General features: G+C 57.4%; 1 protein-coding gene across 8 annotated transcripts in view; it reads right to left on the reverse strand.

Moving 5' to 3' along the window:
* The window catches only part of AHDC1 (AT-hook DNA binding motif containing 1), a 64235-nt gene that overhangs the window by 15504 nt on the left and 24800 nt on the right, over nucleotides 1-23931 (reverse strand). For 4 of the 8 annotated variants that reach the window (XM_030325184.1, XM_030325182.1, XM_030325183.1 and 1 more), the window contains 3 exons: nucleotides 5598-5776; nucleotides 348-459; nucleotides 172-209 (listed from right to left, as the gene is read on the reverse strand). The gene's annotated coding sequence lies outside the window, so the exon portion shown is untranslated. Of the gene's footprint in view, nucleotides 1-171; nucleotides 210-347; nucleotides 579-5597; nucleotides 5777-6181; nucleotides 7516-21683; nucleotides 21856-23931 lie in introns of those variants that run through there. The other 4 variants (XM_030325189.1, XM_030325190.1, XM_030325186.1 and 1 more) reach the window with 4 other exon arrangements.

Genomic DNA, 23931 nt, shown 5'->3' on the forward strand with positions numbered 1-23931 from the left:
TATGGGCTCAGGGAGAAGAGGATGCCTGCCTTTGAGAGGGAAGCCCATCGGCAGACTGGGGCGGCCACTCCAGATCAAACTTACGCAGAGGGCCAGGAAATCCTATCAAGGGCATGACCTCTTCCCTCTTGCCCCCATCCTCAGGACTCCAGGAGAAGCCTGGCCACTCACCCTCGGCTCTGCCGCCTGGGCTGTCACACTGGAGATCTCTGTGGACAACAAGACAGGCAACAGAGGATCTGAATGGTCTGGTGGCCACAGCCCAACCGCTGCCCGCTGGCCCAGTCTTCTCCGCACACCACCCCCGGCTCCCTCGGTGCTCCCTCCAGTGCACACACCCGGCTGACCTGGGAGAGAGAGGGCCCCCGTGCCTGGGGGCTCTGCCGGTTGCTGGCTGTCAGCTGGGGGTGCTGGGGAGCAGCTTCGGCCTGAGCCCAGGCCTCGGGGCGTGGACAGCGCCTGGAAAGGACCACCGCAGCTCAGGTTTAGTGAGCACCTACTGCGCGCCAGGCGCTGGGCTGGAAGCTGTCCAGGCATCGTTTCATTTAATTCTTCATACAAATCCTGTGAGGTAGGGGCTATTAATAACCCCATTTTGCAGATGAAGAAATGGAGGCTCAGAGATGAAGTCACATCATTCATTCATATACTCATTATTTACGGAGTGCCTACTTTGCACAAAGACCGGGTAGACAAACAGTGATCACATAATCATAACTGATTTAATTATTACTGGGATAAGAGCTGCAAAGAAAAAGCGAAGAGTGCCTCAGGTCAGAGGTTTAACAATCATACCAGAGAGTCAACAACAATAAAAGCTCACACTCTGGGGATACTTTCTCTGTTGCCAGACGATGGGCTAATAAGCACTTTTTGTGGGTGATCTCATCTAAGCCCCCTGCAAACCTGAGATCAGTGTGATTATCATCCCCTCTTTTACAGGTGAGGAAACCATCTACTGGAAGGTGGTGAGAACCACGAAGGCACTTTCAATCCAACACCCGGATCAGCACGTGGCCCACAGACATGCTTCAAAAAATATTTACTATTTCTTATGAATGAATGAACGAGGTACACAGAGCAATGAGCCCGGCCTTTTTCCATGTAGTTCTCTCTCGCCCCTCTCCAGACCAAAAGTGGAACCCAGGAAGGGTGCGGAGTGAGGGTGAGAGACAAGAATGTGGAAAGGGCCGTTGTCTGACCCCTCTCTCACCTTTATCAGACAGACCCTCTCTGACCCTCCACCGGCCCCACGCACCTCTGGCCACAGTCTGGCCCCTGCTACCTAGTCTCAGAGTTGTCTCCACATCCCCTTCATAGTATTTATCACAACTGCAAACAATTACTTGTATGACTGGCTTTTTGGTGTTGTCTCCCCCCAGAGCGTGGGCCCTTCACGAGCAGGGACTGTATGCGTCTTGTTTACCACGGTATCCCCTGACCTCAGGGCCTGGGCTTCGGATGCTACGTAAATATTTACTGACTGACTCCCTGAGCTGGTCAGGGCAGAGCTGGGATTTAAATCCAGGCGTGTCTGACTCCCAAGGGAGCCTGAAGACTCAGGGCCCTGACCACGGGAAGGGTCTTAAAAGGTGGACCCCGATCACTCCTTGATGTTTGGCTCTGACCTGATCCCGTGGGTCGACCCCCCACAGACACATGTAGACTCCTACCAGCTGCTGCCCAGTGCTATCATCCCACGGGAACACTGCAGAGCCAACTCAGGGACAGGATGGTGTGGAAAGGAACATTCTTTCACTCCCCTGCGGTGGGCAGCGATTTGCAATCTACAAAGCACTTCCACACATATGACCCATGGAATCTTCCCAGCAACCCAGGAGCCATGGTTTACGATCCCTGTGTTACAGAGGAAACAGGCTCAGAGTGGTGGTTGCAGAACTTGCCTGATGTCACATAGCTGCTTAAGTGGCAGGATTCCTAATTCTGCCCTAAGTCCGAAGTCTCCTTCCCCTCCAAGCTCCTGCAACTTTCCTTCAGCCACTCCTTCTTCTAGAGCTGTGGTCTAATTTAAGGCTGGGAGGAACCTTAAAATCGCCAAGCCATTTGGCTTCCAAACCCTGGGCCTGGGGAGCTGTGTAACATTCCAGATACCCAGGCCCTGGTCCAGGGGAGTCTGACTCACGGGTCTGAAGGGACATCTGGGAATCTGTATTTTTAATCAGCTCCCCCATGGGTACCCTGTTCTAGTGCCACCTTGTGCTCTTCCCATTTTACAGATGAGGAAACTGAGATCCAAAGAGGGAAAGGGACTTTGCCCAAGGCCACAAAAGAGCACGGAGAGAGCCCTTCTGTCGCCTATCCAGCCAGACAGAAAACATCCCTCTGTCCACTGTCCCTTTTCTCTTTGCAATTCCCAGGCCACAGCTGCGCCTCCCTGCCCTGCCTACTCCATCACTCAGGGTCCTACTCTCTCCCATGACTGGTGGTAGACTGTGGACTGGCCCCTCCCAGGCCAGGCTCTCTCAACTGTTGGTCTTGAAGGCAGGACTGTGGGTAAGAACCTCACAAAGGAGGGAAGGGGCTCAGACTGTGGAATCTCCAAGTCCTATTTCCAACAGTATGGTTGACCCATGGCTCCCTGAGAGTCTTTGAGATGTCTCCCTTCCTGAGGGTGGGGCTCACCAAACCTCCCTGCTCTGGAGACCTCCCACTTGGGGCCCAAGGGTGTGATCTTGGCAAAAGAGAAAACCTCCTCTCCAGTGGTTGCTTCTGTTCCACCCACCCGTGAGGACCTTTGGGCATGTCCTCCTGCCAGACCTCCTGACTCTGTCCACTGCTCTCTCTTGCAGCCTCCAGGATCTGAGGGAAGCAGCTGGCTCCCCTCCTCACCACACCCAGGCAGCCATTTTCTTGGACCCCTCCCAAGGGCACCACCTATCCCATGTCTGTGAACAAAGTCAAAAGGGTCCTTCTGTCTGACAGTCTGCTTCTGGGTCAGTGTGTCTGAGCCTGCCCGTGGGGACACCAACAGGCTGGGAGGGGGGCTGGGGGCCCCAACCTGCTGTGCACAGTGCCGGGAAGCGCCAGCCCACATCCTTGAGTCCCCAGCCCCACCCTCCCCCGCTGCGGCTGTGACCACCCCACCCCTTCCCCAGCCCGCCTCCCCCTCCCCCACCCACAGCCTCCCCAGGGGAGCCAGGCTGCCAGCCCCAGCTCTCACTTCCGGCCTCATGACCCTCTCTCCAGCCGGCACACTCCTCCCCCACCCCCCCAACACCATTTCCCTCCCAGCCTGGATTGAAGGCCCAGGGATGTCCTCAGAGGGAAAACACTGTATCAAAGGGGCTATTGCTACTGCTGTGGGCCCTTCCCCATCACCTCCCTTGGGGCCTTTATCCCCCAGGATATGCAGCCCCCCTCTCAATCTCCTTTAGCCCCCTCTCACCTACCCAACGGTGCCTAAAGATTCTCTTCCTACCAGACTCCAGCCCAAAATCCTACTAAGAAGAATAATGATGAAAATAATAACGGCAGCCATCACTTATTTGGCATTTAAATAAAGGCACAGAGAGGTTAAGTAATGCCCTTGAGGATAAACAGCCAGGACATGGAAGGGCTGGGGTCTGAATTTAGGTTTGTTGAGCTCCTCTGATACAAACTTCTACACTGTCCAGAGAGTGAGCCCCCTCCCCTGCATCCTACTCCAACAGTCCCAATCCTCATCACCAGTTCTAATTTTTGCCTTCTACTCTACCCCCTCCCACCTCAGTCATCCAAATGCACTACCCTCCCTTGCCACTAGGTGTCCCCTTAGAGCCACTGATGCCCCCAAGGGGAAGCAAGTCCTGCCTGGCCTCCTGGAGTCATCAGGGCCCCCCCACGGTATAGCACACCCCACCCCACCCTACCCCCAGCCACACAGAGCTCCTTTGTGCAGCCCTCGCCCACCCCCTTCCTGCCCAGAGCAGGGCACCTGGCAAGCAGGTCTTCCCTAGACTCCGCCCCCTGCCAGCCCCCTGCCCTGGGTGCCAGGTGTTGCGGGCACCACCGCCAGCTCTGGCTGAACCTGAGGGTCACCCTGCCGGGCGGCCCTCCCTTCCTCCCTCCGAGGTCACCCAGGGACTGTGCTTCCCGCCCTGCTCCACCCCCATCCCCTTCTGCCCTTGGCCCTTCCAGACTCCTGTCCTAGTCTTTCCTTCTGTCTCCCGGAGGACACCCCTCCTCCAGCCCCACCAGGCCCTCCCCGCAGCCTCTCACCCCCGCCCACCTCCTTCCCCTGAGAGCTCCTTGTTCCACCCCCCCCCCTCCCCGCCCAGGTCTGAAGAACTCCTCCTCCTGGAAAGTTGCTGCTGGAAAGGAAGTGACTTCAGCGATTTGGCCACAAGGCTGGGCACTGCTGAGCCCGGCTCAGCTGAAGGCCTGCCCAGCCCACCTCCAAAGCACAAATGGAGCCACATGCACACACCACCCTCAAGTGTACACCCAGAACCCTGAACACAAGCTTCCCCAGGGACATGCGGGAGAGATCCTGTGTGCACGTTCCACACCATCCCAGGGTGCCCACATTATCACCCCAGTGTGTCAGATTCTTGTCTAGACACCCCTCCAGCGCCCGGCACACATACACCATCCAGTGTGGTCCACACAACACTGCAGCATCCCCGCAGCTACCCAGTATACACTCTGGATCCTGCACACTCACCTCTCCAATGTAGTACATACCGAGCCCTCGAACGTCCCTTAGCCCAGTCCACTTATTTAACTCCTGTATACAGAACCCTGTGTACCCAAGGACAGAGCCCTACACACACCTGTTTGCACACAGCCTGAGTGCTGGCACACAAGACGCCCTGTGCATTTACAGTTGGGTACACACAGCCCTGCATCCTCCCATAGCCACACCTCCCACCCTTACCATCCCAGGAGGCCCCACCCCCAGACCTCAGGCCCCAGGAATGCTCTTTTGGAAGTTGGGTGGAGTCCCCAGGCAGGCCGGGCTCTAGGGAGCTTCCTGGAACCCCGGAGGCTTCATGTGTCAGTTCAGGGAGTTGCCTCTGCAGGGCAGGGCAGCCCCACCTGGCCTCTGTGGCTCTAGAGCCTGGGTGGGCTAAACTGGGCCAGAAGCAGGGAGTCAGGCAGTACCCCCACCCCGCCTCATCTTATGAGGGTAACCTAGCATACTTGAACGACCCCGGTCCTCCCAGCACCTCACCTTGGCCTCCCAGCTCTCTGCTTCCACAAACTCCAGTAGGGTTGGGGGGTGGGGGGAGTTCAGCTGCATACATCAGGCACTCTGGTTTCCATCTCTGCCCTGCGTTCTGGTCATTGTCACAACCCCTTTCTCTTCCCAGTTCTCTCATGTCAACAAAGTGTCGGGAAGAGTCCCCGGACTAGGAGGCAGGACTCGTGGGGACTTGCTGTATGTCCACGGGCCTCAGTTGCCCTTTCTGGATAATGGGGGAGTTTTGAGTAAGTTGGGTTAATTAATATATTTTGATTCTATCCAGGGCCTCTTTTTGGCCTAAGCTGGGGGTTGGGGGGTGGAATTCCTGCTAAAACTGGGAAATAAGTCCCCCCTGATCCCCACTTCCTGGTGGTGGCCCAGGCAAAGACCTGGCTTCCCTGTACACTGTTACCTGAGCAGGCTATGCAGACAAGGTCCGACTCAGCAGGAAAGGCCTGTCTTCACCAGTGATTCCAGGGTAGTCCCTGCGGCAGCCTGAGAGTTGCCCCGAAACCGGGGCCCTCTGCACGCACTTAGCTGGGCAGGCTCTGGGGTCCAGGCCAATGGGTAGACAGGTAGGCAAGCTCCCATCTGTGGAAGCAAACACAACACCCCAGGCATGAGCACAGTCACAGGATGAGCCAGCTAGAGGGACCAGGAGGCTGTCCTGGATGGGGTCCACTCTTGCAAAAAGTGGAATCAGGTACAATCTCATTTCGCTGGGGAACGGCAAGCCTGTCTCTTGAAACCCCAGGTTCCTACTGGGAAACAGTATCATTGGATATGTAGGTACCCACATGCATGAACATGAACACACATGCTACGGTGGAAAGAACCTGACCTTTGGGAGTCACAGTCCTTGGCTCAACCCTCACCATATGATCACGGACAAGTCAATTACCCTCTCTGGCTCTTGGTTTTCTCATCTACAAAATGGGGAGATCTTATGAATGGGGAGGAATGCTTTGGGGAAACTGTATATTGCTAACAGCTTACTTATAATGCAGGTGTGAGAATTGCTGTTCAAAGCGATGGTGAATGCAGATTTCCACGCGGGGTGTATATGCAGCTGGCGTGTACTCTTCTCCATCAGCAACTTGGTTAGGTCTCTTGTTTTCTTTAATAACCATGGCCCTTCTCACCACCCTCCTGCTTCCTGCCCATTTGTCTGCCTCCCCGAGGTCTGTACTGGAGCCCAGAGGGGGTCTGGGAACCAGGCCTCATGGACTGCTTACAGGTTCTGGTTGCCTGGGAATTTGTATGTGTGGTAGAGATCGTGCCTGTGTAAATGAACGTTTGTGAATGTTCAGCTGTCTGGGTAAATACACCTGTATGTGGGCTCCTGGGTCTTTTTGGCCTCTGTGTGTTTCTAAATGTCTGTGTGTATACATATGTGTTTAAGAGTGTACATGCAGAGGATCCTAGGTTTGCTCAGTTATAGTCTGTGTGGTCAGCCGTGTGTGTGTGTGTGTGTGTGTGTGTGCGCGTGCGTGCGCACGTGTGAAAGGCTGATGTGTACCTGGGTTCAGTATCTTCAGTTATACGTGTGGCTGTGTTGATCCGGCTCTATTCAGCTTTGTTTGTGTGTCCAGCTGAGCCTGTTTGCATGCCTATGAGGACATAGAAATGTGTGTCTGTCTTTGTGCGAGCACCCTGACCCCAGCTGTGGTTGGGTTTGAGTGTGCCTGTGTGTGTGCACATGCTCTGCCTGGCTCTCTGCATCGCGCTGTGTCAGGAGCTGAACCGGCTTCTGCCTGTCTCAGAGCTCTCTGGATGTGTGTGTGTGGGGCGGGGGGTGTCTCAGAGCTCTCTGGATGTGTGTGTGTGTGTGTGTGGGGGGTGCGCTTGGCTGATCTTCTGCTGTCCCTGCAGGTTTCCAATCTCGAGGCCTGTGACTGCGGGCACTGGTGTCACTGTGGATCAGTGTTACCTCCCTCCTACCTCTGCCTTTTTCTGGGCTTTCAGGGTCATGGTGTGACAGTGTGTCTGGTCACAGTGTCCCCGTGGGTCTGTTTTACTGTGGGTCAGGATGCGCTGGTGCGTGTGTCCACTCGTGTGTGTTGTGTAACCTCGTCATTGGGTGCCTGTGTGTGTGTCAGTGGGTCCTTGTGCCATATCACTGTATGTGTGTGCCAAAATAGCTATGTGTGTCAACATGTGTGTGAAGGTCTGTGTGCCATGGTGTGCCTGTCAGCACAATAGTGCCTCAGTGTTTGTGCAGTACCTTTGTGTAACTCCTCGGTGCGTGTCTGCGTGCATGTGCATTGCATGTGAGACCCTTTGTGAAACAGTGTGTGTCTGTGTCACTGTGTTTGTGTGCCTGCTTCCCTCCTCCCTCCTATCTCCTGCCTTCTCTCTCTCTCTCTCTCTCTCTCTCTCTCTCTCTCTCTGTAGGAGCCAGACAACTCCCCAAGCCTGGATTAGGGACAATTTATCCACAGGCAGAGAAGGAGAATTCCAACCTGCCAGAGCCTCCCTCCTCTGGTCCATCCCCCCTTTCCCCGTGGTTGGGTGGGCACAGAAATGCAGCCCGGCAGCTCCCAAGCCCTCTGGGAGCCCCCACCTCTGCAGCTCTCCAGAGGCCCAGGAGGGCGGAAAAGATGGAAATCTGGGTGGCCCCAGAGCCCTCCAGTGGGGGTGGACTGGCTGTCCCCCATCCAGGCCCCCACAGCTCAGCTCATCTTGGCCCTGTTCTTCTACATATGGTGGTGGTGGTTGGGGGGGGGGGGGGGGAAGAAGTCTGCATGGGGTCTGCCTGGCCCTGCGGGCTAGAGGGACCTAAGGAGCAAAGCTGCTCCCAGCCCCTCCACAACCTGATACTCCCCAACTGATAAATGCCAGCTCCCCCCACACCCCCTGAAATGGGAATAACTGGGGATCTTGCAACTGTGCCCGCACAGGCTGGGGGAGATGCTGGGAGGGGGGCAGTGTGGTGGGGGGAATGCAGGAGGGGGGGCAGGGGGGCTGAGCTGGGACTAAGGCTCCCTTCACGGTGCTCCAGGCGCAAGGCAGAATCACATGTTTCCCATTAGCTGCTCTGGCCTCCTTGTTCAGGGGGTGTTGGCTGGGGGAGATTTGTTCTGGTTGCAGACACCAGCCGAGACCACACAAGAGAGAGAGAGAGAAAGGAAGAGAGAGAGAGAGGGAGAAGGAGTGGGAGAGAGAAAGAGAGGGAGACTGAACCCCAGAGGGAAAGGAAAAGACAGAGAGGGACAGAGAATGATACACAGACACACAGAGGGAGAGAAACTGAGACAGAGAGACATGAGAGACAGACAGGCAGTGACAGACAGAAACTGCGTGACAGGCACACAAGAACACAAAAGCCAGAGAGGCAGAGACTGGTGATGGGGAGGGGCTCAGAGGGTGGGGGACAGCCACAGTGGACGGGAAGGTGGAGACGCAGGTCAGAGGCCCGGGAGTGGGTGTCCCCAGGCACAGAGTGTGAGTGAGACCAGGAGGGACAGAGAAGGGAGATCAGCACTGGTCAAGGGACTGGGAGGGTGACAGCGGGGCGAGATGCAGGGCACACCCAGAGAGGGACTGGGTGAGGGCACGGAGATGGCCCCGGTGGCGTGTGGGCAGGGGGAGTGGATGCTGAGAGCTGGCTGGGTGGGGGCGGCCAGCACGCCCGGAGCCTCCCGCCTCCTGACCCTCGAGCCTCGGCGAGATAACAGGCCGAATAGTGCTGACTTGCGGTTCAGAAATCCAATATCCTCCGCGGCGCACTAATCGACTACCTGAGCTCCCGGCCCGCGCTGAGCTGCCCCGATTAATCCTGCGGCTCCACAGCCTTAATTAGTTTAACAGTTTCAGGGGCAGAAGAGGCAGGGACTGGGGTCCCCCCACGCCTGCAGGGACACAGACCCCCACGCCAACCCTGCCTGGTGCCCCACCTCCCCAGTCACCTCTGTCCCAGCCCGAGGCCGCTTGCCACATCGTCTGAAAAACACTGGGTCCTTCCTTCTGGGAAATAGTCCCAAGGGTTGGCACATGGGTCAGAAGGCAGGTCATGTGGGACTCAGACACCCCCCCCGCCCCCCGCCGCCCTCACACTTGTCCCTGTGCTCACGGCTCTGAATGCTTCCCCTGGCCAGCCCTTTGGGGTCCTGTGGTCTACACGGGAAGGCCCCGCCAACTGTGGGCCCCATACCACTGGGCAACATGTTGTCTCTTTAGGGTGAGAGACAAGCTCCCAAGTTACTGACAACCTCCCAACAGCATGAGATAATCACACATGTCACTCCCCACAACAGCATGAGATGGGCACATGGTGACATCTCACACATACCCAACAGTCAGAGACAGGCGTATGGGTTGGTAACTACCCGCCTAACAGGATGAGCGAAGTACATAACCTGTCACTTTGCCCAAAGTGTGAGATGGGCACATCTGATACCCCCAGACAACAGGAGATAGGGACACAGGTTGTCACCCTCACAATGGTGTAACTAACATGCAGCCAGGCACTCCTACACCCACGATGGGATGTGAAATGCAGAGAACCTCTCTCTCTCTCTCTCTCTCTCTCACACACACACACACACACACACACACACACACACACACACACGCCTTACCTCCCAGGTGTGAGGAAGGTATAGAGGACCCCTGCCCACAACCTCACCCTTTCCCCATGAGTCCTCCCTTCAGACTGCTGGAGGGGCACACAACATATCACCCCCTTACTGCTTCAGAACAGGTGACAACCCACCCCCACTGCTCCCCCATCACTGTCGCCAGCCTGGGTGGTGCTGTCCTCTGCCTGCAGAGGCGTCACAGCTCACAGGGCATGAATGTCACCCCAGCACTGCCAGAGCCGGGCACAGCCGCATGTTGCCCCAGTGATAAACACCACTGGCCCCAGGAGGAGGTGGAGGCGCACAGGGCTCTGGGCGTGACCTTGGTCCCTGGACACCAGGAGGGGAGGCGCTGTGGCCTCCCTCCTGGGTAACCTGTCTGCCTGGCGCTGCGGTAGAGGAGTGCTGGGAAGGAAGCTGCCTGGCCACACGGACGACCTGGAAATGCCACCTCCCCAAGCTGCCACCCCTGCCCCATTTCTAATTGAATGTAGTGATCCTGGAAGGGGGCAGCATGAGTGGTGGAGGGACAGCTATTGCTGAGGCCTGAGGAGCTAGCCGTTCCTGTTAAGACTTCTCAGAGATGGGTGGTGGGGAGGTGGATTAGAGGCTGCTATTACCATGTCCTTAGGGCCCGGGACTGAGGAGGGAGTGTGATGACAGCTTCAGACCTGCACGGAGCCCCTAGTCCTTATGAAGGCCCCCTCTCCAAATTCAGGCCACAGAGCCTGACAAGGAGGCCAAAGTCCAGGGGCATGACTCACCCGGGGAACAGGCCCAGCCCGCTGGCCAGAGAGTGAGGGAGGCCAGGAGCCAAGGGGCCTGGGTTCAAGTCTGAGCTCCTCCCAGGCCAAGCTGAGTGACCTTGGAGCAGCAGCAGCTCAGTCTCTATGGCTTTTGGGGAGGGGGAAGGGGCAGCAGCGAGGGAAGGGCCAGAAAGAAGCTGAGGCTGGAGACCAGCAAGCAGAGCACTGGGGGCCATGGGAAGGAGGACACAGCAGTCCGGTCCCTGACTCCACGGCTTCCTCACAAGGAACCTCAGCTTTCTGTACCTCAGTTTCTTCAGCTGTAAAGCGGGGATGGTAATGTCAGCCTCACAAGACAATGTGATACGAAGCGGGCAGGTGCTCAAAAAATGGGAGCTTCTTACCGAGGGGGGAAAATAGACCAAGAGAGAGGGTAAGAGACTTGTCCAAGCCATGGAGCAAGTAAGTAGCAGCTGAACTCAGTCTCCAGCCCCAGTTTCCCACCTGGAGCTGTTTCTGTTAAGACTGCTTGGAGGTCAATAATGAGTTGGGTGGGAGGAAGGGGAGGCTGTTGGGGTGCTGTTGGCCACAGAGCTGCCCTAGCGTCAAGACCAAGGAAACTGACGGGAGTCTGCTATACATCCCGACCTTTACCCTAAACCCCACTTGGCTCATCTTCAAACACTGGACCAGAGGGCCAGATCTAAGGGAGGAGGCAGCCCACAAACCAGCCTATGACCAGCGCCTGGATCTGGTGCTTAGAAGGACTGGGGTGTCTGGGATGTCAGTGTGCAGAGTCTGCTTGTTGTCCAGGAGCCCAGAGAGGGACAGGCCTAGCCTGAGGTCACACAGCATGACAGCAGCAGAGCCCAGAGCCCTGGCCAGGGACAGTCTCAGAGCAGAGTCCCTCTAGCCCCTGGGGATGGCTGGAGCTGGGGGAGCCCTGGGGGACTGAGCAAAACGTGGCGACAGATGGCCTGCCGAGGCAGCGGCGATCTGGGCGGCTGGCAGGCATGCTCGCTCCCGCGCAGGGAAGCGGCTAATTTTAGCTGAGGCCTCGATGCCAGCTTTGTTCCCCCCCACCCACCCACCGAGGGGGCCCAGCATGCCTTGCGTGCAACCCGCCTCCCCCAGGCACCCCTACTCCCCCGCCTGGCCCCTTGTGAGTAGTGCCCAGACCTCAGGGTCCTAGAACTGTCTGCCTGACCAGGTCCCATCACACCCAGAGGCAAGGGCTAGGCCCTGGAGGCCTGGCACCCCCAACCCAGGGCCTGTTTCCCATGATTCCAAGCTCATTCCTTGAAGAGGGACAGTGAGTGGGAAAGAGGGCTAGAGGCCACTGCCCAGACTGGGAGAGAGGGCTTGACAGCAGGGGCTGGTAGTCCTGGGGGTGGGGCGGTGGGGTGGGGCACAGTCCCCTACTCATACTTAAGATGACCAGACCCTTATTCTACCCCTACCCTGAGACAGATTCCTCTGTGCTGGAGTCCCCGTGGTGTCGATAAGCAAGGGGGCAGAAGTTACTCTAACCCTTCCCTGTTCTGCATAGCTTTAACTTTGTTCCAGGAACCCAAAGTACTTTAAAGAAGTCAGAAATAGAGCTAGGGTAGTACCCTTGTGCCACTGGGGGAAACTGAGGCACAGTCGGAGACAGCCATCATTATAGCAGGGGAGGAAACCAATCCCAGGAGTTGGTGAGGCCCAGACATGCTCTTCTTTGAGTTCTTATAGCCAGGGGGATTCTTGGGCCAGCTCAGCCCCTGGAACTACTCTCTGCCCTGGCCTGGACTGGTAGAAGGTAGACTAGATGGATGGAGTCTGTGCTCTTAAAGCCTGGAAAGGCTGGCACTCTTGGCATCTGGCACCCCATCTCCTATAGGCTCTCTGACCTTAGAACCTCCCTTCCCCACCTCAGATCCAACTATAGATGCCCAACAAGGTACCAGCGCATCTGGCCCCTATTTGAAAGGGGACTCCTTTGGGGTGACTCTTGGGGGGGGGGGGCCCATCCCTGTTCCAACCCAGGGGCCATGAGGGAAATGACCAAATGGAAAATAGAGGAAGACTACTTGAAAGAAATCTATGTAATTAGAGGAGAGAGTCAGAAGAAGAGAAGAGGGAGGGCAAAACGAAGTAAGGAATCAGATTCAGGAAGAGAGAGAAAGAGGAAGAGCACGGGGGCAAAAGACACAGGGCAGAATGATGCTTAAAGAGAAGGAGATGGGGCAGGGAGGGGATGAGAGAGACAGAGGACAGGATGCTGGAGGAAGGAACACAGCAAGAGAGAACTCAGAAGAGAGGGACAGAGGAGGAAGAAAAAGACAAAGACACAGAGAGACAGGCAGGATGAGGCAGAGACAAAGACAGAGAGAGAGAGAGAGAGAGAGAGAGAGAGAGAGAGAGAGAGAAAGGGAGCGCAAGATCCACACAGAGGGGAAGAGATGGAGAAGGAGCCTGCCACAGACAGGGCAAGGCACAGAGAACTAAGGACACCACAGGGAGCTGGAGACAGACAGGGATTGACACACCCAGAGACCAAGAGAGACAGTCGGAGAGGGTGAGACACAGAGAATGGGGCGGGAAGAAGGGGGGAGTCCCTAAGTGATAGAGTGTATGTGTGTGAGGGGGGACAGCACAGAGTGAGGAGGGAGGGGGCATGAGGAGGGGGGAGATGTCGTCGCCAGAGCTGGGGGGGACAGAGGACAGAAATGGAATGTGGGTCTGGGCATGAGGCTCACAGATGCATCGGCTCCGGTTTCAGCTGGGGCAGTTGGCTGATGGGGGGGCGGTGGGGGGGAAGGAAGGAGCAGAGCTGGTGGGGGGGGGCTGTTGCCATGGCTGCAGGCACTGCAGGGGCACAGTCGGCTGGCACTTGGAGTTCTGGGCATGGTAGGGGGCTGACTGAGGGGAAAAGAAGGGGGGGGGGCGGCGATGAAGAAGCCTCGCCCCTGCCCTCGGGGCTCTACCAGGAAGAAAGTTTCCAGACAGAGGATGGAAGAGGTTGGGGCTGAGGAGGGCTCTGGGCCCTGCTCCACCCCATGGAGGCTGCCAGTGGGGCACGGCTCTACAGGTCGCCTGTGGGCATCCCAGGTTCCTACCCGGGCCTCAGGCTAGCCCCTGGGGACCCTCTGGCTCCATCCCCTCCAGTCTAGCTGAAGATCCCGCATGCTGCTGCTGCTGTTTTTGCTTGCAGGGGAGCAGCAAGATTGTGAATTCAGGATCTGTAATCCTAACGCAGAGCCCAGGCCTACCGGGCTCCAGTTGCCAAGGCGACGGAGGGTCAGAGGGCAGCGCGGGGCGCCCGCTCCTCCAAGTCAGAATCCCAATTGTTAAAGCCCAAGAATAAACAGCTGAAGCGGCCGTGGGGGGGCTGGGAGGGGGGCTGAGGTCTGCATCGGCTCAGTGTGGTGTTGTCAAGCGAGATGTCACTAATTGTCTGAAGGAACGGGCTGAGGCAGCTCTTAACTGCTTCTGTGCCACCGGAGACACCTTGGCTGCCTGGCCCCATCCCCCGGGCCTCCCAGCATTCCACTGGGCCAGCTTGGTGCTGGGATTGCTGGCCCAGCATAATCTCTGCCTCTCTTGCACTGAACCCCCACATACTTTGGCTCCCAACACTCCTCCCAACTTGGAACCTCCCACCTGCAAGCTAAATCTTTATGTCCCCAGAACCAGTACCCCCCCCCCAACTACTGGGCCCACAATACGGCCCTGAACTGCCCATTTGGCCTGCAAAACCCCTCCCTGCTCCCCCAGCATCTCCACCTCAGCCTCCCAGAAGTCAGGGATCCTGGTACAAGGTGTATAGATTGCAGAGATCAGACTCTGGGCTCTTCTGATCTTTGGAGGGTAGACAAAGGCCCTCCTATAGCAAAAAGGAAGGTCTATGGCATCTTTCTGTGCAACTCCTGACTCAGTCACACACCAGAACCAAAAACCCGAGTGGGGCCAAGAAACCCCATTTCTAGCTTTGGTTGTTCTACCTACTTTCTGCGTGACTTTTGACAGGGTCCTCTCCCTTCATCTATCATCCATCCTGAACATCTAGTAGTGCCTATGCTGAGCCAGGCTGTGTCTGGAGCCCCTGCCCAGAGGAACTCCCAATCCAGTGGGTGGGAAAGGCTCATAATACAAAGTAGAAAACAATCTGAGATCCATCAGGTAAGATACTCCATGAAAAACACAGAGCAGTTTGGTACGCAGTAAACTGATCAGTGGACTACAGCTAGTTAGTGGTATACTGGTATCCCGTTATTACAGAGAGTCGCTAAAAGGGGGGAGGTAATCAGAAAAAAGACGGGGGAGGGCGAGGCCGGTTCTGGAAGGCTTCCTGCAGAAGGTGGTAGCTGGTAAGATTTGGATAGGTGAGCAAGGTAGAGTGCTCCCTGTGAGAGGTCTTGTGAGCTCCTTCAAAGGGAGCTGAGCTCCAAGGTCTCAGGGTCGCATGCTCAGCCCCTCCCAGAGCAGGAAGGAGGAGGCCCTCTGTGGTCTCCCAGCCCCACACGCCAGGCCCTGCCTCCTTCTCCACCCACCGAGCCTCCGGATAGCAAGAGATTGGTGCCTGGAGTGGGGGCGGAGGGCGTGGGCAGGGCTCCTGGAGATTGGTAGCACCTGGAGTGATGTCACGAGAGGCGGGGTCAGGGTTTCGGGCACTCCCCCAGCCCGAAAGCCCCAGACCCCTGCCCAAGGCCGGAAGTGCGGTCCCCGGGAGGGGGCGCTCAGACCACCTGGCCACCCCTCATCAGGTGGCGGGCGGGGCTGGGGCGCTGTCCGTGGGCGGGGAGCTGGGCGCGGAAACAGGGGATCCCCCAGAGAGGGCCCAGCCCAGCCTGGGGCTGGATGCGTACAAAAGGCGACTTGTTCTTTCTTGGGATGCCTGCGCCTTCTCAAACATACCTACAGCCACACTCCAGGGACAGCTACACCCACACATTGCTGCACAAAGCCTGCCAGGGTGGGGAGTAGGGGGGCTGTCGCCAACCCAAGAGGTCACCTTTAAGAACCTTGCCCCAACCGCCTTTTGCCACAGGCTCAACACCATTCGTTTCACACCATCCCACCCCAAGTGACCTGGATACTCCCACAGCCACACACACAGCTCTGGGGACACTGATGCAGTCACATTCTCATAATTCCCCTCTCTCTCAGACCATCTGTAGCTCACCAACTCTTTCCGGCCCTAGAGTCAGACCAGGAGCTTCAACAGGGTCACCTTAGCAGACGGTCAAGCCCATTAAGGTTACTTTTTACTGAGCCCTTATTCTGTGCCCATCCTTACAATGACCTTTTGTGGGGAGTGGTATTAGTCTCATTTTGTGGGTGGGGAAACTGAGGTTTAGGTTTACTAGCTCACGTAAGGCAAAAGCAAGGATTTGAACCCAAGTCAAACTTGACTTTAGAGCCCGTGTTCTTCTGTGTATTGTCTCTACCAATCATACCACCTTACATTCTAACACCCCACCACACACACAACCGCGGACGGCAAAACAATCTGAGTCAAGGTGTAATTCTCCACCCCAAACACATGTCAATGTCACAGTCTAGTATCAGGCGGTTTCTCTCACTCATCAGACAGTGTACGTGTGCTGAGGGGGAAGAGCCTCTAAGCTTTGCATCTCCAAGGTTGGCCGTCAGTCATTATAAATGGGGCAGAGAGTGAGAGCAGGGCCAGAACAGGCTACCTCTAACCTTTCCAGCAGGCTCACCTCCACCTCCCCTGACCCCGGGATGACAAAGCACTGCCATGCTGGCTGGGGCACCAGGCCTGCAGCTCTCCCAGACCCCTTGGGCCAAGATCCTCCCTTAGCCCCCAACCCCTGCTGAGAACAAGTAGAAACAAACTCCTTCCTGGGGATGTCAAAGCACCTTTCCTGGGGGAGGCGGCTCTGTGATCCCCTGAGCCAGCTAGGGAGAAGGATCGGGTTACTCTTTCCCCAGCTGTGCCTGGACTCCTTGGGGCTGACCTTTCACCTCATCCAGGCCAGGACCCAAAGGGGGCCCGGAGTGCAACCCTCACCTCCGGTTAACCCTCTGCATTCCTAGTCTTTTCATTGTGGGGGTGGGGCTGGGGGTGGGGGTGCTACCAGGACCCAGAGGGTCTCAGGAAGCCCGGCTGGGCTTGCCAACCTTTCCCCACCCTCCCATCCTGGGGTCCGGTTTCCCAGAGCTTTACAGAATGCTCCTCCCTGCCCCCTGCCCAAGCTGCCCTGCCCTGCCAGGATCAGATACCTCCCTCAGCCTAAGCAGCTGAAAATGACCTGGGCTATTTTCGCTCTGGGATCGCGTTGCAAACTCCCCCTTGAGCTGGCAGCTTCCCACATCCCTCCAGACCATTGCCCCCCACTCCTCATCCCTAACCCAGAGCCACTGACTTATAGGACAGGAGGACTTTTAGAGACCACAGGCCTAAGCCCCTCAGATGGGGAGACTGAGGCCATGAGGAGTCAAGCACAGGGCCGGGCAAAGAACCAGGCTTTCTGGGGCTCCGCCCAGGCCTCTTTCTACTGTCTAGCACAGCCTGCTCTGTACCCTAGATCTCAGAGCCTCTGACCCAGCCAAAAACCCAGCCGACCTCCTCCAAGCACCGGAAAGTCACACTGGAGGCTACCCACAAGTCTCTGTGCCGCTCTGCATGTCAGAAACTGCTTCTGCCACACTCTTCTCTTTGTTTAGAAGTGGGACCAGGTCTGTACCTGTATCACAGCTATGTGGATCACGGGAATGTTTTGGCAGGTGCAAACTGGGAAGAAAGACAGGGAGACCGAGGCCCAGAGGAATGGAGGGTAGATTGATTCAGGCTTTCTGGGGTTTATGTGGCATAATGCTTCCATGTTCCCAGCAGCCCCTTGCTCCAGCTTCTTGGTACCCCCTCTCCATTCCTACCAACCCAGCCCCCTCCAGGCCCCTGCCCCTCCACCTCAAGCCCCAGTCCTCCTGGGCAGGAATGTGACTGGTCAGGTCTGAGCTGACCACATGAGTGGCTATAAGGCGACAGACCCCCCCCCCCATCCTCCTCCCATCCCCCCAGCCTGGGGGAGCTCACATACCAAGGCAAGGTGGGGGGGGGGTGCAGCTGCTTTAACCCTTTGCAGCCAGGCTTTTAGGGTGAAAAAGAGAGGTAACTTTATTTCCTATGGCCACTCCCATTTAAGTGGCGCAGAACTTGGAGTTCTGCACTTGGGGGATGGGGGTGCCGGGGGGCCTGGGGATTGCAAGCAGAATTGACTTCACTGAGGAGGTGGAATGAGGGCATTTGCCCTGCTAGTCCCTGTTAAGAAAAATTATCCTTTGCCACCCCAACTGTTTAATCTCATCTCCCATGACATTTGGAAAAACAGTCAGGAGCTGGTACTGAGGAGAAGGAAAGAACAAATCATGAACCCCAACCTCAGGAGCCCCTAGTCTGATGGGAGAAATATAACCCTGCCCTGGGGAGTCTGAGGGGGGGGAGAGCAGGCACAGAGGTTGGGACAAAGAGCTGTGAGCAGAGAAGAGCATGTTGCTGCGCAGGAGTGGGAGGAAGCCAGGGCAGGAGCAGAACAAGCCAGGTGGGGTCAGATCAGGCAGGCTTCCCGGAGGCCCCTCGGCCCACACCCCTCCCCCCAGGCTCTGGAATCTCGGGGGTCAGGGCTGAGGGACAGCCCCGCCCCCTGCTCCCCTCGGGCTCAGGAATTCCACCAGCCAAGGAGGGGGGGGGGCAGCTGCTTCGGCCTCAGTCCAAGTTGGCTCCCACTGGACCGGGAACTGCAGCTCCTCCTTGGGGGGGCCCCCCACCCCCACCCAAGCCCCTGGGCTGGCCCCCAGCCCCCTCCCCTCCCCCTCCCTGGCTGGCACTGTGTGTGCCAGGCGCTGGCAGAAAACAAACCCGCCGGGGTGGGTTTGCAGGGAGCGGGGTAACCTTGACACAGTTGCGGCAGTCGCTAATGGCAGACACACACTCCGCCTGTTCTGGGGGGACTGTTGCCGTTGCTAGGAAACCGGCAGCCGCGTGAATGGAAATGGGTCAGTAAACCTGGGGAGAGATAGTGTGACACTCGAACCACTGCAGCTGCTCCAGCCCACACCGAAATCCCTCCTCTTCAATATTTATCACTCCCGCCTGGGCCCTCAGCTCCTGCCAGACCCTGCACCAGCCTGGCCCTCAGCCCCCCCCCCCCAAAGCTCCACAGGGGAGGGAGGAGAGGAGAGATGGGGGGTTGCTTATCCGCTCCTTGGGGGGGCCCCCCAGGCGGGATGGAACTGGTTCTGGAGGAGATTGAACAGGAAACAGAGTCTAATCCTGTGGCGGGGAAGGGGTTAAAAGGTCAATTCACGCCTGTTCCTGACTTAGGCACCGTGGTAAAATTACTGCAAGTGTGAGCAGGCTAGCAACCGCCTGCTTGCCTACCTGCGGAGGCACTGATTAAGACAGGAGACCTCCCTCCCCGAAGAGATGGAGGGGAAAGAGGCACCCAAAACGCGGCCAGGATTCGCTCACAGCTTGAAAACACCTTCCTTTACAGCCAGGCAATCTCCCTAATGTAGCCTAAGGCTTTCTAACAGCCAGAAACGATGCCTCTCGTACAATCTGATAAGCACCCCAAATGGACAGGAGCTGCTCACTGCCTTACAATAAATACAGTCCCATACACACACCCCTCAAAACAGCCAGACACTCACTGTTCAGGAAACCTTGACGAAACCCCTACAATAGAACATGACAACTGCAATCCCGAACAGTGCGGTTCAGCTCAACACCTGTAAACAAGCCGACTAACCTAGGCACAGGCAAGACCGTACTGTGTCAGACTGTGCTGAATCTTCCGTCACTTCCCAGTAGGGCTGGAGGCTCCCCGCGCTGTCTGCCCGAACCCAGAGCTTCGCTCTCTGGTTCATCTATGTTTCTTTCTTTGCCACCGCCAGCTTTCTTGTCTTGCACACACCCCAATATACGGCCCCTTCGATCGCTCTTCCGGACACACCATCCCACAAGCTAGCTGCCTCGTGCACCGCACCCCCCATTCCCTAGAGGCTGACTGGTCACTGACACACACATTCCCTTCCCCTAGAAGCAAGCGGTCTCACAGCCCCGACTGACACAAGCTCTTGTTCTTAGGCACAGGCCTCTCTACTGACAAGAGACACCCTGGGAATCAGCAGTACCACTCGCTTGGGTGCCATGCCCCCTCCGCCCACCACAATCTCTGCCAGTGTCCCTGAGCAATGTGTGTAGGGAAGGGAGGCACTCCAGTCTTCTGGAGGTGGGGATACCTCCACAGGAATCTCCCATCTGACTGGGTTCTGTGTGCTCCTATCTCCTAGGATACATCAGTCAACAGAGTCTCGGAGCCTGTCAGAGCTGGAAGGTGCCTTAGGGAGTCACTAATCCAGCCTCCTCTGCTATGCAGGAGGAAATGAAGGCCCAGAGAGGGGAAGTGGCCTGCCCGAAGTCACAGAGCCCAACTGTGGCTACTGGTCCCTCTCTCTTCAGTCTCTCACGGAGAGCTCTCTATGGGTTGGAGAGAAATTGAGGGGGTACAGGAAGCCCAGGAGGACTTCCCTGAGGCGGAAGGAGGTGGGGCTGGATTAGTCAGGAGAGGGCGTCTACAGTCCTAGAGAGGAGCTTATAAGAACTGCCCAGCAGTGGGTTCAAAGACACGGACACCTGGCAGCCCTGGAATCTGGGCCACATAAATTTGCTCGAATCTGGACTATGCCAAAATGGTCTGGTGGACATTCATCCCCACCCCACTTCTTATCCCAGGGCCCCTGGCACCCCCACCCCCCAAGCTGCTTCCCCAAACCACAGGTAAAGAAAGGCTCTGTTCCCCATTGCTGGCCTTGAAAGTACATTCTAGGGAATCTCTGGCTTTTATTATTTAAATGAACCTCTGCCAGAAAGCCTCTGGGATGCTCCTGAAAGAAGTGTTCTGCTAGGTAGCTTTTATGTCCACTCCATTTTGCAGAAAAGCAAACTGAGGCTCACAGAGGCACATAGTTTGCTCAAGTTCACACAGACAACAAATGGAGCCTTGAGTTCCTTCCAGTACATAAGGAAGGCCAATCCAACAGGAAACAGGGAGAGCTGGAGGGGGGGAGGGGGTCATGGGGGGAGGGAAGGGTGGGAATTGACACAGGCCCAGGCCCAACATCCTGGGCTGAGGGGGAGCCAAAAGGGATCTTAATTTGAATCTGGGTATCTGGGTTCCACCCCCACCCACTCTAGCAGAGGTGGAGTGAAAGGTCAGCGCGGTGATGGGAGGGAAAGGAAAGCAGGATTCCACCAGACTCTCAGACTGCCTAGGCCATACCCCAGGGAGCCAGGCCAGGGGCTGCCCAGCTTCCCCTGGCCCAGGGCTCCCTGCCAGCCCCCACTCCCACTCCCAAGGAACATTAGAAGGAGTATTATGAAGAGACCTGGCCCCCTCTGTGGGCCTCAGTTCCTCCATCTGTACTAAGAGCTAGCTTAGCAGGAAGGACTTCTAACAGCCCTTGCAGCTTTAACAAAGTTTGGTGGCCAGTCCCCAGCACAAATTCAATGTCTCTTCCCTAGTCTGGAGCTAGCTGAGAACGTTAACTATGTGTTCAACGAATAAATGAACACCCAGTAAAACCAACATCTTTCCACCCTCCCCAGCTTGAGAGGCACTACTTACCTTGAGAAGCCAAAGTTCACAGGGTTGTTGGAGGGGAAGGGGATTCAAATACTTTAAGGGCTCTGAATGAGACTGTATGTTACACAGGTGCCCTTTATTTCCTGTCCTTACTACGTGCAGACACTGTGGTAATTGCTTTAAACATTGTGCAACTTGAAGCTCCACAAGGCCATGGCCTACCTACTATTATCTAGTTTTTCAGATGAGCAAAGGGACTAGCTCAAGGTCACACAACCAGTGGGTAGCAGAGGAGGGATTCCAACTGTACCCACCTCCACTGCTTTTGTTTAACGTGGTGAGGGTGTGCTGGGCTGGGGCAGGAAATGGAAGTTGAACAGGGACCCTTGGCAAGGGGAGAGGTAGTCCACCCCAGGCGAGGGAGGCGCCTGAGTTGCCAAACGGTTCAACAGTTTGCAGAGCGCCAAATGGTATTGGAACTAGCAAAGTGTGGGAAAGCATCCCTTCCCCTCCCCCACAAAGGGCAAGGTAGACCTCTTTCCCTCCCCCTTCCAAAAGTGAGCCCTGAGAGGTCACTTACCTACTCCCCTGGATCTCAGGGCTCCTGTAAAAGGAACCCCCTCCCTCCCGGAGCCCTTTTCTGGACTTCAGGACCTGCAAGGTGCAGAGCTGCCCCCAAAGAAAGCTGCCGCCAACGTCCAGAAAACTGTCCAGGATTTTTCCGGCACGTCCGCCCCCCACCCGCTCGGCAGTTGCGGGGGGGTGAGGGGAGTGGCGGGGGGGGGGTGTTGGGAGAAGACGGCCTCGCCTCCCTCCTAGAAGCCCTGGGGCTCCTCTTGCTCGAGCAGGAGGCTCTGGTCCGTAGGCCCAGCAGTTCTCGGGCCGGAACAGTCCGCCTCCGAGTTTTCCCGCCGCCGCCGCCGCCGCCGCCTCTCCGGCTACCTGGCAGGCCGGCGCTGCCCCCTGATCCCTGCCACCCCCCCACCCCCCTCCCAGATGAGGCCGTGGAGCTTCTGACTCCTGGAGGAGGTGACGGGCCGAGAGGGAAACCAGGCGGCTGGGGGAGGGGCGTTGCCTGCACCTGGCCCCTCTCCGCCGCCCAGGCCGGGAGGGGCGGGACTGGACCCCCGCCAGAGCCGCGAAGAGCGGCGGGGGGAGGGGAGGTGTGCCGCCCTCCACTCCAGCGGCCTGGGGGCGGGTAAAGAGATGTCCCCCCACGGCCCTCGCCGCGGAGGCGCCCCCTAGGGTCGGGCTTCGAGGCGCCCCTTCCCGAGCCGCGCGCTCAGCCCGCTCCCCCGGCCGGCCGCGCTCTCCAGCTGCAGGAAATTCCAGAAGCTCTCCATCATCCCGGCGCAGCGCGCAGTCCGGGCTGCCAAGGCTCCCCGAAGGAGAGCCACATGCCGGCCGGCCGCGCGGCCCGCCCTCGCCCCCCCCCCCCTCCAACCCGGCGAGGCAGCCACGTCGGGCCGGGCGGGGGCCGGGCCGGCCGCCCCTTCCCGCGCCCCGGGCCCGGCGGAATGCGTGGCAGCCCCGGCCGGGGGCTATTTTGAGCGGGAGGGGAGCGGCCCAGCCTCGGTGTTTTCGGCTTTTTCCTGGCCCCCGGCCCGCCCTCCGCCAGCCCGGGCCCTCGGCTGCCCGCGGAGTCGGGGGGGGGGGGGGTGTCACGTGGCGGGGGAAGGGGAGGGCCGCCGCGATCCGGCTCGGGCTCAGGCCCCGGCCCAGGCCCGGGAGGCGCCCGGCGGCGGTCCGGACCTGCGCTCTCGGGCGGGCGGAGCGGCGGGATTATTAATAGCGCGCCTGGCTCGGGCGGCGGCTCTAGGGCGCCCGCTACCTGTACGCCCCTCCTCGGGTGAGCACGGATGGCCTGGGCACTCCCTCCCCAGCGGCGGACTCAGGCCTCACTGGATAGCGCCACTGTGCACCAGTGGCCAATCATCGGCCTCGATTTCCTTACCTGTAAATTGGGGATGTGCTACCTGGCTTTATATGGTGGGTACCAAATAAAGGTTTTACTTGCTGTGTGCCTCTCTGGGCAAAACACCTTCCCTTTTGAGGGCCTCAGTTTTTCCATTTATAAAATGAGGGGGGTCCGAGAGAACTCTTTTCAGGGGAAGAACCCCTTGCATGTGAATAATGTATTTTCACTTACAACTCAACTGAACTTATCAACTACCCAATGGTAATAGCCAACACTGAGTACTTGCCCTGCATGTATTAACTCACTTCATTATAAGGTTCCCATAAAGTAGGTAATATCCCCTTTTTGCTGATGAAGAAACTGAGGCTCAGGAAGGTTAAGTGACCTGCTAAAGTTCACACAATGGCAGAGGCCAGAGTCAGATAAACTTTGGCTCCAGAGTCTGAGTTAACTATTGAAGTACAGTGCCCTGAGATCAGCAGGACAAACACCCTTCTTAGAGGGAAGGAAACAGGCTCAACGTGTGATTTGCCAAAGTTGCCTTTGGCCAGTTAGTGGCAGAGGTGAGCATCCAATGCAGATCTTCCAATTCCTAGTCTAATACCCCACGGCAACCCTCTGAATCTGTTCAGCTTCTGCCCTGGGGTAGCTAGCAGGTTTCCCCGGGATGGAGTCCTAGAAATGAGCACATAGGCACTATCCCCATGGCCACAAAGCTTTGTCTAGGGCCCTGGGGATCACCCTTGGTTCCCAAGGGTCTGACCCAGGCTCCTGGGCCCACAGGGTTCACTAACCCACCAAATTCTAGACTTAGCCTAGCCTCAGAGCCATGGGAGTGAAGGCACCTGGGGGTGAGGGGAGATGGCACAGAGGGGTAACAGCCTGGGACAGGGCATGGAGTTGCTTCCTG

The sequence above is a fragment of the Lynx canadensis genome, chromosome C1 (assembly GCF_007474595.2).
Source record: "Lynx canadensis isolate LIC74 chromosome C1, mLynCan4.pri.v2, whole genome shotgun sequence".
NCBI lineage: Eukaryota > Metazoa > Chordata > Mammalia > Carnivora > Felidae > Lynx > Lynx canadensis.